Source organism: Dermacentor andersoni, chromosome 6 (genome assembly GCF_023375885.2).
Source record: "Dermacentor andersoni chromosome 6, qqDerAnde1_hic_scaffold, whole genome shotgun sequence".
Lineage (NCBI taxonomy): Eukaryota > Metazoa > Arthropoda > Arachnida > Ixodida > Ixodidae > Dermacentor > Dermacentor andersoni.
In genome coordinates, this window is record NC_092819.1 from 115,170,807 (window position 1) to 115,195,150 (window position 24,344).

The window sequence follows — 24,344 nt, forward strand, 5'->3', positions numbered from 1 at the left end:
TATACCTAACTAAGTAGGCATTTAAATTCGGCGGTCTATTTTGGCATCCCCATGAGATGTGGTACAAAGACGGTGGTGAGTCGCTACACCACGGACAGGCACGCCCGTACATCGTTGGGAAAATTTTGCTCAATCTTAATAAATTTTGGTAGACCCCCGTTTGAATCCTGCGGAGATCTATTGCGTCTTCCCCTTGCAAAGATGTGTGGGGGGCGCCGTATTTTTGCCGCATGCCGCGCTGGTGAGCAAGAATATCGCGTGGTGCCATACGTGCCAGATCGTTATTCTCCTCCTCGCGACGGCTTCCCTGTGAAGCGGCAGGTTGTGAATGGGAGTGCGATGGTTGCTCCACTCGGTTCGTGAGCTCTCGAGCTAGAGCGTCAGCCCTCTCATTCCCCTCCAGGCCTGCGTGTCCTGGACACCAGACCAGTCTGTATGTATTCTTGAGTTCCTTTCCCAGGAGGTGGCTAACATTGAAAGGGAGACGGCTGTTCATAAAGAAGCGGCACGCCTCCTGAGAGTCCGAGATGATGGTGTTGTACGACGGCCCCGTCCGTTCCCGGTCCTTGATTGCCAAGGCGATGGCGAAGCATACTGCCTTGGAAATAGAGGACGTGATCAGGGAGGCGCTTGAGATTAGGCTAGTCTTGTCATTGCCTATGACAGTAACTACTGCACGCTTCCAGTTGTACTGAGAGGCGTCAACATAAACGGTGTTCTCATTATTTCTGACTAGTTTGCCTAGCCATTTCACTCTCTCTTCTCTTCGCTTTTTGTTTCTGTCTTTGTGCATATTTCTCGGGACAGGAGCGACCGAGATCCTGCTTCGGACAGGACCGGGAATATCCACCAGTACCTCGTCCAAGTTTTGGGGGTGTGGTGGAATACCCACCCTCACCAGTATCTCTCTGCCCGATCTCGTCTGGCTAAGTCGGCTTCTTTGTGAAATTAAAGTTGCCGCCTTGAGCTCGGAGTATGTGTTGTATACACCAAGGCCAAGGAGCTTGTCTGTCGGGGTGCCTACCGGTAAGCGCAAGGCCACCTTGTAGGCGCCTCTGATAATAGTGTCAACCAGCTCCTCCTCACTCTTGAGTGTGTGAAAAGGGAGGCTGTATGTTAGTTTGCTGATAACGAGCGCCTGTACTAAACGGACAGTGTCGCTTTCCCTCATGCCTTGTTTGTGGAAGGTGATTCTTTGAATCATCCTTGCCACTTGTTTTCTTGCCGACTTTAGTAAATTGATGGTGTTGCTCTGAACCCAGAATCCCAAGATCCGAGCAACAGTGACCTCTTTGATTTGCTGATTTTCGATTTCAATTTCTATGTTCCCATTACTTTTATATCGTTTCCCGTGGATGCGTATTATCTCCGATTTTTCGGGAGCACAGCTGAGACCGCTGGCCCTGGCAAAGTTTTCAACTGCAGTGGCAGCCTCTTGGAGGGTCTGCTCCTTCTCTGCTAGAGACCCGCGCGTAGCCCAAAGAGTGATGTCGTCCGCGTAAATAGTATAACCCAGTAGCGGGACACCGTCTAGGGTCCGCGCAAGTCTACACATGGCGATGTTAAAAAGTAGAGGAGACATGATCGCTCCTTGAGGCGTACCTTTGTTGGGCATTTGAAATGGATCGGATTTGACATGCGATATTCCTATCGTAGCCTTCCTCCCCGTGAGGAATGCTCTAATGTAATTGAAGACATTTTCTCCGCAGCCAATTATATTAAGCTCGGAAAGTATAGATTCATGGGATATATTGTCAAAGGCGCCCTTCAGGTCAAGAGCTAACAATAGGTGCTCCCCACCCTTGGGTACGCCTTTAAGTACCTCTTCCTGTAACAAGAGAAACGCGTCTTGTGTCGAGAGGCCGTTGCGGAAGCCCAACATGGTGGCCGGGAACAAACCCCTGTCTTCAATGAAATTTTGAAGCCTAGTGTGTATGACCCGTTCGAAGAGCTTTCCCATGCAAGACGTCAGTGAAATGGGTCTGAGCGCCTGCAGGGATGGCTTCTTTCCGGGTTTTGGTATTGTAATAATTGTTGCAGTTTTCCACTCTTCGGGGATCTCCCCCTTAAGCCAATAGTTTTCATTAAATTGCCTAGTGATAGCTTCTATGACTTTATCGTTAAGGTTTCTAATCATAGCGTTGGTAATCTGATCGGCGCCAGGGGCTGTATTCTTCTTGGCCGCCTGGGCTGCCGCAAAAACCTCTTCCGTGGATATTGGGGCGTCTAGCTTCGCATTTTGGACGCCCGTATAATTAATTTGGCTTGTCTGTATCGCGCTCCCTCCGTCATATCTTTCCTCGAGAGCCTCTATTAATGCTTCATTCGTGCCTGGAAATTCCTCCGCGATCCTTTGCAATGTTCTGCTGGTGGCGGTTTTGGACTTTTCCGGCTCTAGGATATTCCTCAGGATGGCCCAGGTTTTTGCGGTGCTCAGTGTGTCTTGTAGCGAACTGCAAAACTGGATCCAGCCCTCAGTTGCCAATTTACTGGCATATTGATTTGCTTCCTCTGCCAGAGCTGCGATCCTGCGCAGAAGGTTTCTGTTCAAGCGTTGTGTTCGCCACCTTTTTAGCAGCTTACGCCTGCTTTCCCACAATCTTAGGAGGTGGCTGTCCCCCGCCGGTATTTCCACCGTCCGTGTAATCTTTTTAGATGCCCGCCCGTGTGCTGCTTTAATGAAATCGGACCATTCCCCCATGGAGTCCGGTTCAGCATTGGGTGGAGGTTTGTGTAGTCGGAATTTTGTCCAGTTTGTCAGAGTCGTTTCCCCCGCCACCCGGCGTAGTTTGGGAGTCGATAGGGAAATGCTGATGAGGAAGTGATCACTTCCTAGATTTTCATCTAGGTTGGTCCAGGTAGCGTCCCTGATGATGCGTGTGAAAGTGAGGTCCGGGAACGTGTCTCTACTGACGCTGTTGCCGACCCTAGTGGGCATGGTGGGGAGTGTGATCAGGCTCAGCCCCAGCCTGGATGCAGCGTGTTCGAGACGCGTTCCCTTGGGTGTGTCTTTAGGGTAGCCCCATGCGGTGTTGGGAGCGTTGAAATCTCCCAGCACCACGAGGCGGTCCTTGGTACCCGAGATTTTAAGAGCCTCCGCAAGGAGTTTGCTAAAATCTTTATTCCTGTTTTTGGGGGGACTGTACAAATTGAGTATTACAGTTCTTGCCTTGCCTCTTTTTAGAGGGAATAAGCTTATTATCTGATGATTGATCTGAAGATTTTCTATCTGCTCTGCTTTGGCCGCGATAGTCCTGCTCACCAGGGTGGCAACGCGGGGACAATTTGAATTTTGTAGAGTGTAATATCCTTGCAGCTTGACCACTTTGGGGCCAATTTCCTGCAGGCATATTACATCTGGTCGGATTGGTGCACCGTTTATATAATTTTGGAGTGCGGCTGCGCGTTTGTGAAAAGTGCGGCAATTCCATTGCCAAATCTCTAATTGTTCCGCACTTTTCGATTTAGTTTGAGCCATGATGTACGAGATCCTCCGCGTCGTCCCAACCCGCCTTTGATGGTTTATGGGTGATTGGGGTAGCAAGAGGGCGCTTATTAATTGCTCTCTGCAAGCTCCCCACCGTCTCGTTTACATATTGTTTCTGGATTCTTAATTCCTCGCCGATGAGTGATATTATGTCTGACATGAAATTTGTTAAAAGGTCGTGGAGATTCGCAATGCTACTCCTATTTTCTTGGGCTTGGTTCTGGATTTGCTTTATAATGTTGTTTGTGTGCGTGAGGATGCCAAGAAGCTCATCACCTCTTCCCCCGCCTACTTCCATTTCGTTTTCTTGGGTGGGGTGTGTTTGTGACTCGTGCCCGTTAGGGTTGACCGCCGAGCCAGAGGCCTGCAGCGTTTTAACTGTGTTTTCAGTCTCGGAAGAGAACAGCAATTTACAATAGGTAGCGAGGCACTGGAAGTGGTAAGGGAATACATCTACTTAGGGCAGGTAGTGATGGCGGATCCGGATCATGAGACGGAAATAATCAGAAGAATAAGAATGGGCTGGGGCGCGTTTGGTAGGCATTCTCAGATCATGAACAGCAGGCTGCCATTATCCCTTAAGAGAAAGGTGTATAACATCTGTGTCTAACCAGTACTAACCTACGGGGCAGAAACCTTGAGGCTTACGAAAAGAGTTCTACTTAAATTGAGGACGACGAAACGACCTATGGAAAGAAGAATGATGGGTGTAACGTTAAGGAAAAAGAGAAGAGCAGATTGGGTGAGGGAACAAAGGCGAGATAATGACATCTTAGTTGAAATCAAGAAAAATAAATGGGGATAGGCCGGACGTGTTATGAGGAGGGAAGATAACCAATGGTCATTAAGGGTTACGGACTGGATTTCAAAGGAAGGGAAGCGTAGCAGGGGGTGGCAGAAAGTTAGGTGGGCGGATGAGATTAAGAAGTATGCAGGGACGACATGGCCATAATTAGTACATGACCGGGGTTGTTGGAGAAGTATGGGAGAGGCCTTTTCCCTGCAGTGGGCGTAACCAGGCTGCTGCTGATGATGATGATGACGCAGTTTCCCTATGTTGTCCTTGGTGTCTTTGTTGTGTTCTTATTATATGTTTAATAAAAATGGGGTTCCTCGGTTAACCTCCTTTCTTATCGCTCTCTCTCTCTCTCTCTATATATATATATATATATATATATATAGTGTGTGTGAGAGAGAGAGAGAATTGCTTGGGTCCAGCCTACATGTGTGTGTGTGTCTTAATTGAGCATCGCATACACCACTCCAGCAAAAATTTATTCTAATGAATACACTGGTTGACAAAGTAGCGCATGCGCACGCCTAACTGATAAAAGTGTAATAAAAAAAGAAATTTTCTTCCAACACCTGTGCAAATTTCGGCTCAAAGGGATCTCGAAGGGAAACGCACATCTTAATAAAACAGCGCAATAAATTCAACGGCGGCTTCCTCTTCATCGCATCGCTGCGTAGACGTTTCAAACTATGCATCCAATTTCGTTTCCATTGTACTATACCTTGTAAACGATGTGGTGCATCACAATTAAAACAGCTCTATATTAAACTTGTCACATTCCGGCTGCATAAACATTATTTTTATTTATTTATTTAATTTAGAACATACTGCGGTCGCAAGGCCAAGCAGGCGGGTGCAACCAAAGTAGTTGACAAAAGAAATTGAACACAAAAAACATAGGGAACGGTAGAAGACAGTATAATACATAATTATAATGAAAAATCAGCAGGACAGAGCAAAAGCGTAAAGCACAACCAAACAGATACACAATATGAAAAGAGAAACAGCAGCACAGTTCCTATCGTGCACATGTGGTCACAGATAGGAAAGCACACAACTCTGAAAGTCAGGATTATCCGCATCACGAAATGCTGGAAGGCGTGCTTCATTTCTGGGGTTTATCAGAAATGCAAAACAGAAAAGTTTTCTTCAAAGGTTACTAAATTGTTTGTGTAACATAAAGGCCTAGTGGGGTCATAATGCCCCCGCTGAGTTATCATTTTCTATGACCTGTGAAGAAAAGAACTCGCTATGATGTTAATAGATATTTTCTAGCGCGACACAGCATATCTGCTTTACTTCCTGTACTGAAGGTGCGTACTATACAAAAAAGCAGGAAAGTGCCCGCCAATATCAATTTTTACACGAGCACACGCGATTTTTATGGCAAATACGTTCAGACTCACAAGAGAGGGTAACACGCGTGGCACAGTTAACGAAAGAGTCTTACCCATTTGAGAGCATAATAAATTTGAATTTGTTTTCAATACGACTAACATACATCACCTCTATGCCAGTGCTACCGACAACGACAACTTTGTTACAGCAGCTAAGAATTTGTACAAGAACTTTGATGAAGCAATCTAGAAAGCACTGCAATCTACCCGACCACAGGCTATAAACATTCACAATCATGATAGCACTGGATACTTAGCCCTTCTTAGGAACTTGTAATCGAAAAGCAGTCTTCTATAGCTATGCATCACGTGCTATTCATGGCATTTAGTGAGACACCGCCACCATCTTTACTAGTTCTATACGAACCTATATCTTTTATAATACTCAAAACAGTACACATCATTGAAACAAGTGCGCGCAGTTTATGCAAAACACAAAGCCTCAAATTGCAGTGTAAGATCCACCAAAAATAGTTCAAATTGGGCTTCTTTCTCACGTAAACTACGTACATTATGATGCAAAACTGATAGCGACTTCATACACACTAAACATTTTACGCCTTTATGGGTGTTAAGAGGGGCGCTTTCTGCATTTACACCCCTGTCACACCCTTTTGGCACCCTTTTCGGTCAAAACACCTTATCACAAGGGTGTATACTACACATAAGGTGCGACTTTGCTAGAAAAAGGGTGGTAAATCGACGACTGAAGGGTGTTGAACGCATTGATGCATAAATCTAAGTAACGTGTACACGTCCACGCATTGAGCAATGTGTGTAGGTATTGCATTTTTAATGATAAAGCATTTTATGGCCTTTCAGGTAGGAAAGATGGCGTTCTCCGCAACAACAATCCTTACGAGACCCTGCTCATGCCAATCTTGTCATTTCCCTTGAAAGCATTCAGAACCGCGCCGCCCTTTTATTCTCTCAAATTATTAACGTCATTTTAGCGTCACGTCCATGAAAAGAACACTAGGTCAACCTGACCTTTGGTTACGTCGTAGGTACCTTCGTCTGTGTATTTTTCATAGAATATGGTACTTTAACCCTTCTCTTAAAGAAAATATTTCACCACACCAAGTTGTATCTCGTCTCGCATCGACCATCAACACAAAATTGATGTGCCATTCTTCCTTTTTGCCAAGAACAGCCACTGAATGGAACCGCCTTCCCGCCTCCACAGTCTCAATTTGTGACACCACTAATTCAACATCACTGTTCAAAGTGTCTTACAGTTTAATTTTCTATTCTTGCCCTGCACATGAAATATTGTATACTTTCACCCCTTCGTTCTGTTGTGTCTACTAGGCCTTGAAAGTATATTATACATACTTTAAAGGCCTAGTAGACACAACAGAAAGAAGGGGTGAAATTGCGGCATTACTACATTATTTACCCATAATTGCTCATAATTAACGTTGTTCTATTTACTACCTTCTGTATCACTGCTGACGTCATACAAGACGCTGATGACGTCACATTTTATTGCTTTATTATAGAAAGCAATAAAATGTGACGTCATCAGCGTGTTGTATGACGTCAGTAGTGATACAGAAGGTAGTAAATAGAACAACGTTAATTATGAGCAATTATGGGTAAATAATGCGAATTAGGGTGGAATAAATTCGGTTAAGGTTCGTACAAACTGTAAGTTGCAAATTGCAAGTCTACATCCATGAAGTCATTGAGTTTTCGCATTCCTAAGTGACTGTCGATCTTTTTCTAGAATTCTGATGTTACTAGCATGACGGCCACTCCAAAATGTATCATCAAGAAAATGTACGCACTTTCACATACAATTTAATTATCACTATATTTCGTGCACACAATTAAATCATCATGCAATTAAACACTTCTAAGACTAACTGCAGTAGCAGAATGAGAACGCGCGAGCAACTTGCACAATTCTGCACGAATATTTCGGTGCCCTTAAATGCCCAACAAGAAGTGGCGAAATTAAATAAGCTGTCTGGATACATTGCTGAAAAAACAGGGACGTGCTATTAGACGAGCCTCTGCTGTACAATGGCATCAACGTACAATTTGCTTGGTGAAGCCATAACGAAGACATTTATAGCGGCGAGATCACGCTGGAAGTTCTCAAATCCGAATCTCCACGTACCTTGCCTAAGTTATTCAGAGTTTTACTAAGCTACTGGTCTGCCTTCTAAGCGCATCCTCGGACACAGTTTGTAAGGCTCAGCCTATATATTAGGGGCTGGTGTCGTCAAAGCTGTAATTGCTTATCCACAGCATACGCTCTTACAAACGCATTCTTCAGTCGCCTCATGAATGCTTACGCGTCGCTGTCGCACGACCAAGATGTGGGGGTCTTTATCGAGCCAGGATATCGCTGCAACTACGCTGTGACCTCACAAGGTTGCTTCGTTCGGACGCAGCGAATAATCTAATCGCACCAGCAGAAGAGCGCCGATCGTCTCGCTCACGGTCCCGATTTGTGTACTGTACCCTCAGTCATGCAGCACAGACGGCGCCCCCCCCCCCCCCCCCAAAAAAAAAAAAAAAAAGATATGCTCGGCACGAACCCTAGCAGCAACTACCCGCCTCACCGCTCTTGTTGGAGACCACAACGAAGCAGCAGCAGCTAACAGGCGGCCATGCGAGCAAGCAAACCTGCCAGAATAAACGTTCAATTTGCGCGCCCGCCCCCTGCCCAATGAAAGACGACCGGAAGTGACGGGCCGACGCTGTACAGTCACTTTGGCGCGCGGCATGATGGGAAGGCGGAAGCCACGCCATTATGGCATTCTTTAGCTACGGGAAATGCGTTCGCGTCTCGCGCTGTGCGAAATAATTTTCAACGTGTGATTAGTTTTGTGCGCGGTGTAGAAAAAGGTGCGGCCCGTGCTTGTGTATTACTCGTGCTCCACTTCAAAGCCAAGCGTTCGTACGCACTGCAAGATGGATCCACGGACGCTGAGACGAGCAGTTGCAACGTGCCCTGTGTCGGCGGTCGGTAGTACTGCCATAATGGAAATTTTCAGGCAAATGCCCATTTATTTGGTATTTCTTAGGTGGGTTACGTGTTTTTGTTCGCTCTAGAAGTATCTTACTGTGATCTCGTAGCATAATTCACTAATGTAAGAGCAAGAGCAGCTGCACTCCTAGTAGGGCAGGTTAACTACCTCGATCGCGCCCCGTCTTACATCGGGCGTGATGCGCCTGCATAGTTACGCTTTTCTCAGCGCTTGAACGTTCATAGATGTGCTTCTTTTGTGCGTTCAGCGCGGCTTCTTGTAATACGGTCGTTCGCACTTAAGTTAAATGTGGTCGACCACTTTTGCGTCGCGTAGAAAAAGGACGACTGACTTTGCCACCTTTCGAAAGAACTGGCGCGGTATTGGTTCTCCCTGATGCGGTCGCGTGTTGCTGTTGCTGCTTGCCGGGCGCCTTTAGTATGTTTTCGGCTTGCTTTGTCTGTGCGTGTGTGCGCGCTCGCGCTTGGCTCGATTCGTGTGTGCGCGCTCGCGCTCGGCTCGATTCGTGTGTGTGCGCGCTCGGCTCGATTCGTGTGTGTGCGCGCTCGGCTCGATTCGTGTGTGTGCGTGCGCTCAGCTCAGCTCGCTGTGTGTGTGTGTGTGTGCGCGTGCGCGTGCGTGCGCTCAGCTCGCTGTGTGTGTGTGTGTGTGTGCGCGCGTCTTGCGCGCGCATACATGCCGGTTTGTATGGGCCGGCGTGCTTGCGTGTGTCTAGTGCGTACGTGTTTTGTGAGCGTGTTTGTGTGGGTCACTGTGTGTGCGTGCACGTCTTAGCGTGTCTGCCTGCATGTATGTGTGCTTGCTTGTGTTTATCAATGTGCGCGTGCGTGCTTTTGTGTCTGCGCTTTGAGAGTGCGTATATTTGTGTGCGTGCGTATGTATTGCATAAGGCCGGTAGAGTTTTACTCGCAATAAAACTCTTCCAATTTGGTGCAGCGAGTGTTGCCGCCTGAAAGCCGAGTTTGGTTTCAAGCCAACCTGGACAACTGCTGTATGAGGCGCTGTTTCTCAGGAGGATCAGTGGGAAGGCGTCAGGTATACGCTTCCTCCTTTTTCCCGCCTCTGCCCTGATGAATCGATATCCTTGATTGTTATTCTAAAAGGAACGTTACATCCAGAGCACAAACAAATGATTAAGAAATCTGGTAGTGTGTTTCGCCATTACACTAATTCTGATCTTAAAGACGTGGATTTCCCATTAGCCCACATTTCCGTTGATGCATACAACCGCTGAAATTGTGAACAGCAGGTTATTCGAGACCCCCCGTCCTACGTATATAGCAATTGTCTTCAGGAGCTTTAATGAATTTTGAAAATTTGAAGTGTTGTTGCGCTTTAGAGGTATCATATGCAAGCTTTAGGTCTCTCCGGGTAGTTTGCATGCTCTTCGAGAGCTGTCGCCTATAGCCCTATTGAAATTCGTAACTACAGTTTGGAGCACTGGGGAAGCTAGAAGGCTTGTCCTGGATCTCGAGAAAGTGTTTAGGCTGGAAGTGTAGGTTGAGAAGTTTACGGTTGGTCACACGAAGGCTTTTTACGCCTTAGCAAGTAGGAGTGTCAAAGGATAAAAAATGCAGTGTATCAAGCGTGGGAAGCTGCTTATGTGGTAGAGGCTTGTGCATGTGTGTGTGTGTGTGCGCGCGTGCATGCATGCGTGCGTGTGTGAATTCGCTCCTCACAAGGGAGTGTGTGTGTAAGTGAGCTACTTCTTTGCTGGTGCTATTTGCCAAAAATTGGCAAGAAAACGCAATAATCAATATAACTTGAAATAATAAGCTATGCAAAGCATTCTGGCACAGTGGCGACAGCAGCATATGAGCATACAAACATGCAGCTGTGTGACAATCTTAATGCGTGACTGCAACATCTGGAAGGAAGCTCGCTTCTTTTTCAGTAAGCAGCGCAAAGTCCATATTTTTTGCTTTTGTCGTGCAAACCAAAACGAGGCTCATTACCAGTGACCTTGTCTTTCATTCTAATAGCATTTGTTTATCTTAGAGTGTTGTTTCTCGCAGGTCATGCAGATGATAGCATCAATTTCACAATGCCCAGCCTTGGTGCCCTCCATCAAGAGCAAGCCACTTGCGTTCGCCTTCAGGCAGATGGTTGATGTCTTCTAGGAAGCAGTTGGGAAGACTACATTGTAAGTAGATATAGGTGTGTAGTTTAATATAGTAAGTCAAGTTATAATTTAAATCTCTGAGGCTCCTTGGCGGCCTAAGCTTGATATCATATGCAGTTGTGTGTGTTTTTAAATATTGCCGATTGTAGTGCATACTGCAGGTATGACTGCTGATCCAAAGCATACACTTGCATTTTCTTGATGGCCTTTCATAATGAGGATTTTCTTTATGCAAGAATATTCACAGATAGGGGCATTCCAGCATGATATTCTTTATTGTGCATTCAGTGCTAATTTCGTATGACCTTCCTGCTACCAATGTTTTTGCAGGAAAGGAATATTTCCTTACTCTATGCAATGAGCTTCTTATTTGCTCGTTGCATTACTCGTCTACCTTTAATTTAATCCCGTATAATTCTCAAAACCTTAATATTTTAGCTGTCTTTATTTCAAATACAATATTAAAATGCGCCGGATTGCAATCTAGACTGCAAGGTATTTGAAGAAATTACAAAAGACTAGGACCTCTCATGGGTGTTAAAAAACATTTCCGCAGGCATTGCACCTATTTCTTGTACTGAGCTGCTACCTGCTCATGAAAATTGCAAGCATATGTCATTTCACACAGTTTTGCAGGATATAGCAGGCCTATCATTGTCACTAAGCACAACCTTTCCTCATTTGCATCATGAAAATCTGCCTCATGCTTAATTTGGGACAAGTCTTGAAAAATGACTGTTTCATAATTTTGAAACTACACAAAGTATTGGTTGGGGCTTGGCAGTTTCCAGACAACTTGACCATGTTGAACCTAGCCATTACAAGACGAGAAAAAAAAACATGCACAGGAGGACTCATTCAATCAAATGCAATGCTGTGGTCATTTTCCATGTGGCAAAATGTACTTTTCGGCGGGGGAGGGCGGGTAGCCAATTCACAACCATTGCGACTCATGCGGCTAGTGGCAACACAGGATGAGAAATGGTTGTGGCTCTGAGGTTCATTGAATATGTGAACACTTATATACAATCCCTCCCCACCCCCCAAGTGAAGGGTAACCGTGCAATATGTTTTGGGCAGTAAAGATGATTTTTTTAGGAGACAAGAAATTTCAGGCTGTAGTTGAGAGGCTACACAAAGGAGGACCATGTATGTATTCGCAGAATAACATAAACTGCCTAGGAGGGGTATCGCAGTTTAGAGCATGAAGTAGAAAGTGGGAGCATGACGAAGAATCATAAGTTTATTTAAACTTATGATCTTTGAGAATACTACTTGTCACCGTTTGCCAAGCTAACCCATTAAAAGAAAGGGGCCTGCTCTAAAAAAATAGTTAACACATGCTAAATTTTCAAGGAAAGTATCGAAATGTCAATTCTTACTAAATTAGTAAATAAGAAATACACAATAAATTTTAGGATGCAGAAAGGGTCTAATAAACTGCATTGGGGAGTTGGAGATTGTTGGGCTGGATGCATGTATTGCAGGGCAAATGATAATGCCAGTGGGGGTTCCCTCATTTTCATTTTGTGTGCACTCTCTGTAAAACTACTCTTTGTCTCCTAGTGTAATAATGTGTAAAAACAGCCATTTTTTAATGTCTTGTGCATGTCAGTCTTAATGTGCCATATCCCGTAAGGTTCTCAGCTGCAGTACTTATAAAGTGTAATGCAGAGATATATCCCACATTTCATGTCAATTTTATATTAAGGTCACATACACACTCTTGGACAAATTTCTGTTGTTGAGAGATGTCATTGGTAATGTCCTTAAATTTTATTCACTCTTATTTTCTATGGTGAAAAGGCTACTGTAAATTTATTTGCTTTTGCTGCTGTATGTGCCTTGTATTCACAGTGACATAGTGGTTTAGTGTTCACAGTAAATGCAATTCCTAAATTTGCTAAATAGAAATTTCTCCTACCTTTCACCGGTCTTGCCCAGTTGCCTGAGCTGTTCATTGTTCCCAGTCACATTAATTAAGTTTGTTACTTTCAGGAGCTTGTTGCCTTATCAAATTTTCCACAGTGCACATGTGTAATTGCACAGACTGAACTCTCATGATTCTCTTCTTATTTTGCTAATGCAGGATGCAAGATTCCAGCAATGCCATGCGCTGCATTTATTGGTCAAGGTGCTCAGAGAATGGAGTCCCTGCACCTCGTGGTGAAACGTGAAAATTTTTTTTCTTTTGGAAAGCTAAACTTCATTTACTGTACCAATTGCATTCTTGCAGCTCAGATGTGTACTATATTTTTTCTAATTTTGAATCAATTAATATTCACTGTTCAGTATAAAAATGACGTACAGTGTGAAGGACAAGGACTGTGAGAGACGACATACACTGCGCTGACTTCCAACAATATTTTATTGTGTTGCCACATCGTGTGTTTATACACAAGAAGGGTCATGCGCAGAAAATGAAAGGCAGTCACAAGGGGTGTTCTAACAGCAAGTCATTGTACTAAGAACATGGTCATTTAAAAAAATCACAATTTCTATCTGTGGAGATACAAGACTTCACTAGGGGTCAGCGCGATAGAGGGGGCACTAACGCACACACTACCCATTTTTCTGGTGAAATAAGCTTCAATAATGTATCGGGTGAGCTGTGTCTCGCTAGAACTTGCGTATCTTCAAAGAGGGGCATGCAGCGGCAGTCCCGGCAATGAATGCCCAAGTGGCCTTGAACAGTGTTATGGACGCTATAGTGCACTCTTAAACGATCATTTAGGCACCTGCCTGTCCGTCCAACATATTTACTGCCTCAAAACGGGAATATGGTAAACCACATTCGTTACACATATCGCAAAACGTTTTCTGTGCCCGACAGAGCAAGAACTCTGACACGATTTAGGCGTGTTTACACGCTTACAGAGCTTTGCCAGCTTTACCGGGGCTGAGAAAAGGACTGGGATTCCTGGAGGTTGCCAAATCTTTTTTTAGCCTATCGGAGACATCATGCACATACAGTAGCACTGCGAACCAGTCTTTCAACCGGCTGGTTCCTTGACTGAGTGCGCTCATCACGTTTTGTGCCCTTCAGAAGCTGTTCCGCTATGGCTGAAATTAAGGCCAAAGGGTAGCCAACCCAAAAAAGGCGATCAACCTGTGCAGCAAGACTATCTTGCATTTCATGTGAGCAAGATTTATTGAGGCTGTTAACGAGGCAAATCTTTACAATACCTCGTTTAACAAGCTTTGAATGTGCAGAGTTAAAGAGCAAGAGTGACTTCTTCTCTGTTCAAAGCACTACCCACCTGTGTATTTGTAAGGCACTGCCTGAGATCAAGAAAGTGCAAAGAATCATCAGTGGAGACCTCATTTGTTAGTTCTAGAGGCTGCAGCTCTTAAAGATCTCCAAGTCTCCCAAGCAGCAGGCTCAAAAGCATGATCAGTGCAATCAATAAATACCAGGTAGTCGTCCACAAACCTGCACACTTTGACAACGGGAGACGCATCTAGGTGACTTTGAATATTTCAATCATGATTAGCTAGATAAATATCACTCAGTGGCAGCGCCAGGCATGATCCTGCACAATATACAAATAAATGGTGTTTGTATAGGATCATGCCTGGCGCCGCCACTATGTTATATTTATCTAGCTCATCATGATTGCAATATTGAAGGTCACCTAGATGCGTCTCCTGTCAAAGTGTGCAGGTTTGTGAATGACTACGTGGTATTCATTGATTGCACTGATCACGCTTTCGAGCCTGCTGCTTCGGGAGTCTTGGAGATGTTTAAGGGCAGATGTGGGTCCCAAAACCAACTTTGTTAATTTTAGTGTGAACGGGATGATATTTAACAGTATTGTTCAGCTTTTTCTGCTGATTGCAAATATCTAATTAGATATTGTATATCTTCATTAGAACAAATGATGCAAAGTTTTTAATACAGAAATTCAATCAATTTCTTACGGGACTTTTCAGAAACTTAACTTTGTCAAAAGGAAAAACGAAGTATACAGCCAGAACGCCAGAGAGTAGCTCTAGCCAGTGATACTATTTTTATTGTTCTCAGTGCAATTATAATGCAAAAATACCAGATGTAAGCATAATTTCAATATTCTTGCTAATTTCCATTTGTATTTAGTGGCAATTAAAATTTAGCCGGCAACTTTAGAAATAAATAAATAGCATCACCGGCTAGATCCATTCGACACAAATATATTGATACCAAACATTTTGCTGGTACTTGGAAAGAACATATGAAGATCCCCCGTAAGGCAGTGTGCGGTGTCCGAAAAAATGAAGCTGAGAAAAACGAGTTTGAACTTTCAGTTCACTGTAACTTTTATTGGACTAACAATATGGCAATATAAATTGCACCACCATGTAGCCCTGTCTTTCAGCAACAAGTTCATGACATATATATGGCCATTTTGCAAAAATAACATTGAGATATTGGTTGCAAAATCATGCATAGTCATTGAAAGCAATGCCAAAAAGCTAGCACCACGAGCTTCACATTCCTATTTTAGTTCCTTGTTGAACAGAAGGCACACAAATGGCATCCCTATGCAAATAAAGTTGCGCTGAGTTCATTGCCACAACAAAATATGTCCTTTCCACAAAGTTTATGGCTACAACAAAAAATTTTGATCAAATCCCAGTGGTGGTCGCCATATTTCAATGGAGCTGAAATGCAAAAAAGTTCCTGTGCTTGTGTTGTAGCGCTTCCCAAGTGGTCAAAATTGGTCTAGAATCATATCACGGTTTTGGAATGTAAAATCCCAGAACTCAAATTAAAAAAAAAAAAATTATCTCTTGCACACTCTCACAATTGTGCATTCAGCAAAAGGTCACACTATAAACGCCCAGGACTGTAGGCAGAGTCTGTTGGTGGCTTGTGCCTCTTTGCAAGCTTGTTTATCAAAGCATTTCTGTTTGTGTGATGCTTGTTGGACATGTGAAGCCTCCGACGATCCTTTCGCGCATGCCACACGTGGAGCACTCCAGCACAAGTTTGGCACAGAGCCCGTACTCCTTGGCGGGGTCCTTCGAAAGCATCAGCGTTTTCTTAGCGCACACGGGACACGGCATAAGTCCAAAAAAGTCTTGCACCACGGATAAATCCACGATAGCAAGTTCCGTTCCGCTGTCGCTGACGTCCTCTTTCGTGTCAACAGCCAGCAGCTCAAACTTTCGTTCCGTTGCAGACTGCGACGCCAGGCGCGTTTTCGCCTTCTCGGCGATCGCTGCGCGCTTGCTTCTTTCTTCGGTCGTGAAGAAAACGGTATCTACACGGTCTGCGCCAACACGCGAGGCGTGGGTGGACGAAGTGTTGATGCTAGACGTACTGGGTTGCAGCTCGGAACTCGATCCTGCAGAATCTTCAGGCAGACCAGCAGCCGGCAACTCCGGGTACACGACAGGCTTATCCGTCTTCTATCGCGCATTCCACGGCCGCCTTCGCGCCTTGCCGAACGCTTGACGCGTAGTAGTCTTCAGACGACGATCTCCTCCAGCCATTCGGGCAGCGAAAAAGACACTTTATCGAACGCTGTCGAGAAGCGAGCGGCCGAACGTTGGCAGCGGCGCGATGAAACTACACAAACGCGCAGCGCGCACGAGCGCGACCAGCCAGTCGGGAACGCGGGAATCGGCACTCAAACGGCGCCAGACCAATAGGAGCGAGGCGCGCGGGGGGCGTGCGTGCTTTGGCCAATCAGCGGCACGGGCGCATCCTTCAGAAATGACGCGATAGCGTCGGTTCCTCCTCACCTACGCCATTTTGAACCGGCGCAAAATACGCACAAAGAAAGCAGCTTCCAAACAAGCTCAAAATGGCGCCCGCCGGCCAACGCGTTCGCAACTGACGACGGCGCGAAGTTCGAACATTTTTGGCAATTTTTTGCCAATTTCGCGGCCACCCTGGCCCGTTTAAGTGTGTTTTTTTGTTATTTTCCGATTAAATTTAGGTTCTAGATTTCACGGAGTGATTCTTGAATGTATAAGCGTAGCGAAAACGCACTTTTCCGAAAATCGACTTTTTTGCGATTTTTTGACATTTCAAGACCCGCGTCTCCCCTTAAGAAAGCCTCTACAACTAACGCATGAGGTCCCCATTGATGATTCCTCGCGGTTTGTAGATCTCAGGCTGGTGCTTCGATCTGAGAAGTAAGAAGTCACTCTTGCCCTTTAACTCTGCACACTCAAAGCTCGTTAAATGAGGTATTAAAAGCTTTCCCTCGTTAACAGCCTCAATAAATCTTGTTCACATGAGATGCAACATAGTCTTGCTGCACAGGTTGATCACCTTTCTAGGGTTGACTACCCTTTGGCCTTAATTTCAGCCATAGTGGAACAGCTTCTGAGGGGCACAAACCGTGATGAGCCCGCTCAGTCAAGGAACCAGCCGGTTGAAAGACATAGGTTTGCAGTGCCACCATATGTGCATGATGTCTCCGATAGGCTAAAAAAGATTCGGCAACCTCCAGGAATCACAGGCCTTTTCTCAACCCCAGAAAAGCTGGCAAAGCTCTGTAAGTGTGTAAACGCGCCCAAATCACATCAGAGTTCTTGCTCTGTCGGGCACAGAAAACGTTTTGCAATGTGTGCAATGAATTTGGTTTACCATATTCCCCTATTTTGAGGCAGTAAATATGTTGGACGGACAGGCAGGTGCCTAAATGATCGTTTAAGAGAGCACTGTAACGTCCATAACACTGTTCAAGGCCACTTGGGCATCCATTGCTCCGGGACTGTGACTGCGAGCCTCTCTTAGAATATACGGAAGTTCTAGTGAGACACAGCTAACAGGTCATCCGGGAAATTATAGAAGCAAATTTCACCAGAAAACCGGGTAGTGTGTGCGTTAGTGCCCCCTCTATCACGCTGACCCTAGTGAAGTCTTATATCTCAAGAGATAGAAATTGTAATGTTTTTTTTTTTTTCAGGTGACTACGTCCTTAGTACAATGACTTGCTGTTAGACGCCCCTTGTGAGTCATTTTCTGCGCATTCCCGCTCTTGTATACATACACACAATGTGGCAACGCAATAAAATATTATTGAAAGTCAGCGCAGTCTATGTCGTCTCTCGCAGTCCTTGTAATTCACGCTGTACGTAATGTTTTCGCATTAATTGCCAACTATCCCAAGAAAGCACCTTCTTCAGTATATTTATAATGTTTGATACGACCATTTACTGGCAAATGTTAAAAGTGTGATATATAAGGGGGGAGGAGGGGATCAGAATTAACTTTTTTGTTTCTTGACAGAAAGGGCTGACATAAAGAGACAAATCTAAAATTTCATTAGGATATCTTAATTAGTTCTTGTTTTATAGGAATTTATAAGTTCCTTGCTTGTGGAAAGCCTGGCACAGTAACGAAACATGATAGGGAGCTGGGAATACTTTGCATGTTTGCCCAGATGTGTAATCTACATCAAGACAGTGTTCGATTTTTTTTTTAGTGCGCTACTAATTTTTTGCTCAACATAACATGCACATGACTGTGCTTCACTGCATGGAGCCATGTAGTAATTGTGAAATAATTAAATAATGGAAAGATAAAGAAACATTTCAGGACTGTCTTTAAGTGCAGCACAGCTTGTGGATCACAGCAAAACAAACTGGGCCAAAATCGGTCCAGCCATTGTTGTGCTACGCTTTCCACGAGCGAGGTGATTGACAAAAAAATGCAATTGAGAAAACTGGCTGCAAAGTTTTAAAAGCACTGCAAATTTATTAAAAAGCACCAGGGCTGTAATATTTTGAATCATTGCTGTCAGGCATCTTCTTACACCTTTGCCTCATTGTTTGGTGGGCTTTAGATGCCTTCTTCAGGCGTTCTTTATCCTTTTCTTGCGCCGTCTGGAGTAGTGCATGACCACCATTTTCACTGCCAGACCGAGCCTGGTATCGCACTGCACACCCACAGAACGCTGTTGGCATCTTGGGCACAGAGTTTTAGCGATCAAAGAGTTCATCGCGGAAACAGGCATAATAATGAATTCAGTCACAAGGGGCCGAAATTTGTTCTTGGCATTGCTGCTTCCGCTCCGTCGCGGACACTGCGCGAAGGGAGTCGCGAACGCTGCATGCTTGCGCTTCTGCAGTCACCGCTGACACAAAACGCGGCTCGAGGCGCGTCTGAATAGTGCGACGATTCGTCTGGTGAGCCTTGAGTCACCATACAGTATGTAGCTCGTCGACGGTTGAAGCTTACTCGCAGGCTTCGTGTCCCTGTCGCACGATGCATCGGAAACGCACACCGTCTCTGCCGGCGATGGAGACCTTCGACCCGCGTCGCCTCCAACAACGCGATCTCGGTTGCCGATCTCGCGCGGCCGTAAGCACAGGTGCGAGAGCCTCCGTTGGCACGTCTTCCGGTGGCTTGGTTATCAGTGTCGATGTCGCAGGGCGATTGTCGGCATCGCTGCTGGAATCGCACGGTGCAAGATAACGCGGCACGTTATCCGCGTGTTCAGTCGGGTTCTCCGCTTCCCCCGCTGGCCGCCGTCTTTTTCTCGCCGTAGGAGGCTTGCGCTTCCGTTTTCCGAAGGCATGCTTCATTTAAAAGTTCTTTTCGAATGAGCGACGATCGATCACTGACCTGGGAGCTTTCATAAATCCGAATTCTGCGAGTGTCAAACGAAGAACGATGCCGGCGTGGTTTTCAAAGCAGACAACTGCGGTCCGCTGTGGTTGCCAGCTTGCCCGCTGCTGCAGCAGCAACCAATGGCGAGACGCCTTTCAGTACGGCAACCAATCGGATGCCCGCTTTCATCGCAGGGCCCGTGTGACCGCCTCTAGCAGACCCGCGCTTCTTTTGTGTTTGTGTGTTTATTACAAGATGGCGACGACCGAAGAATTCAGAAACGGAATGGCGAAACTTCGAGCTTTCGAACGATACCAAGATGGCGGCGTTCGGTGGCAGGAAAGACGAGTTAGGGCTCCGCGAACTGCGGTGATTTTACGCGATTGAAAGCTGTTTTCTCGCCCTACGCAGTGATAAATAAATTTTTTTCGGGCACTTTTAGCGCGTTTTCAGTCAAACCATTTTGATACAATGTAGATTAGGCATTGCAGATACCGAAACGCGTCGTTGCCAAAAATCGATCTTTTTTGCGATTTTCGCGATCTGATCCCCGCGTCCCCCCTTAACTTGAACTTTTACATGACTGCCTGTGCCTGTGTTCTTTTAGTAACCAGAGTATGGCTAATTTATTAATGCATATTTGCTAATTTGCATACTCACATGCTACTGCAAGCCCTAATCTTGTATTACTGCATCTAAGTGCAAATAATTTAGATATTTACTATGTATTTTAAAACACTGTCCACCTTTCGTGTTCAGCAAAATTGTTTAATCAACAGTGGCTTGCTTTTATCAGGCCTTTTACTGCACCTTACACCCACACAATAGTAAATGTGGAATACTCAGTCTTGATTTATAGTAAAAAAAAGAACCTATTTTCAAACTGCATATTGTATATGTACCAGTGCCTTCTGGTTACAAGACAGAAATTTATAGAAACTGGAATTGTAGTTAGAAAATCTGCTACACAGCACTTTTAGCACAGAGAACTCTCGTTTCACAAAGGAGGACAAACTATGTAGGCACTAAAAAATTCTACATATTTTTCGTGCTCAAGTAATCTTGTTGGAAAGAGAAAATTAGCAATAATGCTGCTGGCTTAAACCTCACTTAAAGCATGTCTATGCTTGGAAAGTATTGTTTCAGTCCGAAAACTGTTGGCCAGTTAGGCTTACATCGACTTTCCAAACTTCATAATGCTTTGCGATTACATTAGTGTACAAAGTAACAGGTGTCTTGTGCATTTGCTCTGCATTTCAATTACTCCCCTAATTCACCTTTGCAATGTCCCTTCTTTTTTCAAGGCATCAAAACTTGAGTTTTCGTTCATTGAGCCTTTTACTGAAAATTTATTCCTTTATGTGGCCCAAAACACTGCGAGGTCAACTCAGGCTCTTTCATTGCTGCTATACATAGTTTCTTCTCTAATAACAGATTTGATCAATACATATATTTTAGATACCTTTGTGGGAAATGTACTTACCGATGTGTTTGGTGATTGTGCATGTTTATATTTCATGTGATTTATGTATATATTGAACTCTGTATCGCAGCATGCAATAAATATATTTACATTTTTCTTGAAAATGCCATATATTGTACCAGTCTGTGTTGCATGTTATGTGGATCTGGAAATCGTGATAACCGTTGGTGTTGATATACATGCTCAAAAGTGACATTTCCTAGTTTGTATATGTGCAGCGAAGACAGGTTTTGCAATATACACCGTGAATTACTAATATGTAATGTGATCCACACGTATACGTGCGTGTGTGCCCATCGAAGCTTCAAGGCCGGCTGTTCGACAGTGCATTTGGTAGCCGAACTTGAACCTCCTGGCACACGCGAGAGTTACGCGTGGATCGCTGTACATAGCAGTAATTCAAGGCGTGTACTGCCGAACCTGCCTTCCATACACACTAGCAATAAAAGGGTGTACACCCTTCCAACACCCACATAGATAGGTGTTAATATGGACTTGCACCCCTACACCCTAAATTTATTTTGCTGGACACCCTTCCTCTAGGGTGCTATAACTGCACCCCAACTGTAGGGTGTAGACAACAGCCGCCGGCCGATGGTTACTTCAGCTCAGCGGGGTCCCGGCCTTGGCGGGCGCGCGCACTCTTACGTCAGCTCGATGTCCTGAGGCAGCGTCTTCCGATCGTGCCCTCGTCTGTTCGTCTGTCGTTTCTCTCTATTTCCCTTTTCTCTTCTGTGCATGGGGCGCACGATGGTAGGCGCTGACCGAAGGATAGGCAGCCCCTTACTGCTGGGGTTCTTTGTTCTCGCTCTGTCGCGGTGCGCCATTAGCGGCCAGTGGCGACCATTCGGCCATGTTTTGTGTATTAATTAGCTTCAGATTCAGACGTGTGTCTGTATTGAGTCCAACCTTAATAAATGTTCTTTGTGACTTCTAGAGAGATTTGCTTAGTGTCTCCCTTGCTGCGCGCGCGGTCTCGCCTTCCCCTAAGCTGGGGCCGGCGGGGCGCGTATGCGCGCAGCTGCCCGTCGGCACACGGAGCGGACCGGAGGAGACGCGGGCGCAGTGCCCTGCACGCGTGGCGGCTCGGAGTGATCGAACCCGCGGTGGTCGTCCGGCGCGCGCGGAATCGGAGCGTGTGCGCCGTGAGCGTAGCGAGAAGACCACAAGTCCCACATTTATCCAGGGCTTTCTCAACCTTTTGTATTTAGTACGACGAGTCAAAAGCAATTTCAATTTATCGCTAAATTTTTTTTTTCTGGAATATATCATAACAAAGGCTGGGGTTTGTTTCCTTGTATACTTCAGACCAGTCCAACTGAAGGGCCAATTCGCAAAAATGGCTGAATGTTTTCTCATTATATTTTCTGTAACAAGAATGCTGAGTTGAAATATTTAACTCATATTTATGAATAGGTAGGGTAGCAAAAAATGGAAGATGGTCACTGAGATCAGAAGCCAATACACCGGAAATAACATCAGAGCAGAGAAAATCCGTAAAACACAGGTCAGTACTAGTTTCACAATTTTCATTTATGCTTGTCGGTGCCCTAATTACATTCTCACAATTATAAGTTGACGAAATATCATATAGGTCTCTAGACGCCACACTGCCTGATTTCATGTCAATGTTACAATCACCGAATACAACAAGCGAGGTGTTAGTGTTAGCAATGCACTGGAGTGTATCCCCTAAATACGACAAAAAGTTGCTTCTGTTTCCGCAAGGAGGCCTTTAAATTAAATCTACACTTATACCATTTGATTTAACAACCAAAACTTCATAGTCAACGTGTACCGTAGAGAACTCTTCAAGATAAGTATATCCTATACCATTACGGAAGTGAGATTCCTCCGCCTTTACGATTTTTTCTGCAAAATGATACGTTGAAATAGCCATCTAGTTATACAGCGTCGTTGCAATCCGTGAACGTCTGTAAACGACAGAACATCAAATTTGTAGTCTAAGTTGCTGGGAAAACACTTTATGGTCATCAGCTTTATTAATTAAACTTCTTGTATTCACACAGAATATCGAGAATTTATTGCTCTGTTCACGAAAAGGATATGCTACAGTCTTTTTTAATTGTTCAACACTGTGGTATACATAAGTATGCGGGTTGCGTTCTTTGTCTATATTCATTTGCATTAGAAACATAGGGACGATTCTTATGCATTGCTCGAAAACCTAGTTTCTGCCTGCGCTTCCATTTGTTACAGTGAGAAATCTATGTGATGAGGGGGCTCTGTGCTTAATTTTTTCAAGGTCAGATTCATTTCTGATATGCAATGCTGCTTTGCCGCTTACTCTACGAACCATAATCTTTTCATCTCTCTGCCGCGTGAATTCGTAGCCCCTCTCCTTAGCGGTGGTACGTACCAGCCAGAGCAAATGCTTATTGCGAGGTGTTAAGTTGTCATAGAAGCGCAGATCTGCTTTAGTGTCTCTTAATTGCTTAGCCTTTTTTTGCCACTTCGCCTTTGTTTTACGCGAGAGAAATCTCACTATGATCGGTGGCGTTCGATCGCGTTTGGTGGGCAAGCGGTGAATAGTTTCCACATCAGTCAGCGGGACCAAACTAAGGTGCTCAGCGATATTGTTCACCTTAGACTGAATATCCTCTTTCGTTTCATATGCGACTCCATGGATTTCTAGATTGAGCCTTCTTCCATATTGTTCTAAATCATTTATTTAATCTTTCAATTATTCAGCTTCGCTTCGTGCCGCAGAATTCTCTACATCCTCCATGCGATTTTTAATTCCTGTGATTTCACTGTCGTGATCTGACAGCTTTTTTCAGAACTTCGTCACATTTATCTGACATATGTTGCACTGACGTTTGTACACCTATGACTGCATTTTTCAGTTCCAGAAGATATTCGACTTTTTCTGTCAGAGGCAGCAATGCATTCAATTTTTTGTTAATTGCTGACATCTCTCTTGCTATATCCTGCTCATTGGGTGCTGGATTACGGACAGAACTGACGCCAACGCGCAGAGTAGCTTGCGAGCATGTTTTGCATTCCCATTCAGAAAGAGTGCCGTCCGCTTTCTTCTTCTTATAAGTTATTGCTGCCATGCAAAACACCTGCCGAAATGATAGCTTAATTCGCAGCTTTTACAAGTGACGAACTGTCCCCTTTCCGGAAGCAGTTCAGAACATTCAGGGCATTTATCACTATCATTAGCCATGTCTATCTAAGAAACCAAAGAAAAGGACAACGAAAAAACACATTTGCGATTTGGCAGCAGCAGCAGTACTTAAGCAAATTAGAGCAGCGACGTAAAGCAACCAACCTGCAAGACAGGAGAGATTTGTCAAGCGCTGTCCAAGGGGCGACGCACTGCTGCCGATATCAAATGCAACTGTGTAGCTCAAGCTCGCACCGGCCACCGCAGCGAATTCTGGAGTGGCTGACGTCAGATATCTCGGCCACTATCAGTAGAGCAGCCTGTGCACAGCAATGCGGTGATTCCAGCGGGTGCTGCTGTCCCCGAGATTTGTTTCCGT

General features: G+C 44.9%; 1 protein-coding gene and 1 long non-coding RNA gene across 3 annotated transcripts in view; one reads left to right on the plus strand and one right to left on the minus strand.

Annotated features, from left to right (window-relative positions):
* LOC126522164 (juvenile hormone acid O-methyltransferase-like) overlaps positions 1 to 24,344 on the minus strand; it is a 42,413-nt gene that overhangs the window by 11,519 nt on the left and 6,550 nt on the right. The window lies entirely within an intron of this gene.
* LOC126522163 (uncharacterized) lies at positions 7,639 to 14,229 on the plus strand. Of its 2 annotated transcripts, XR_008610467.2 has the most exons (4): positions 7,639 to 8,715; positions 9,616 to 9,714; positions 10,695 to 10,822; positions 12,891 to 14,228. It is a non-coding gene; the product is annotated as an uncharacterized lncRNA (long non-coding RNA). The 2 variants fall into 2 exon arrangements; XR_007597346.3 differs by lacking the exon at positions 7,639 to 8,715 and having other exon boundaries at positions 9,318 to 9,714; positions 12,891 to 14,229.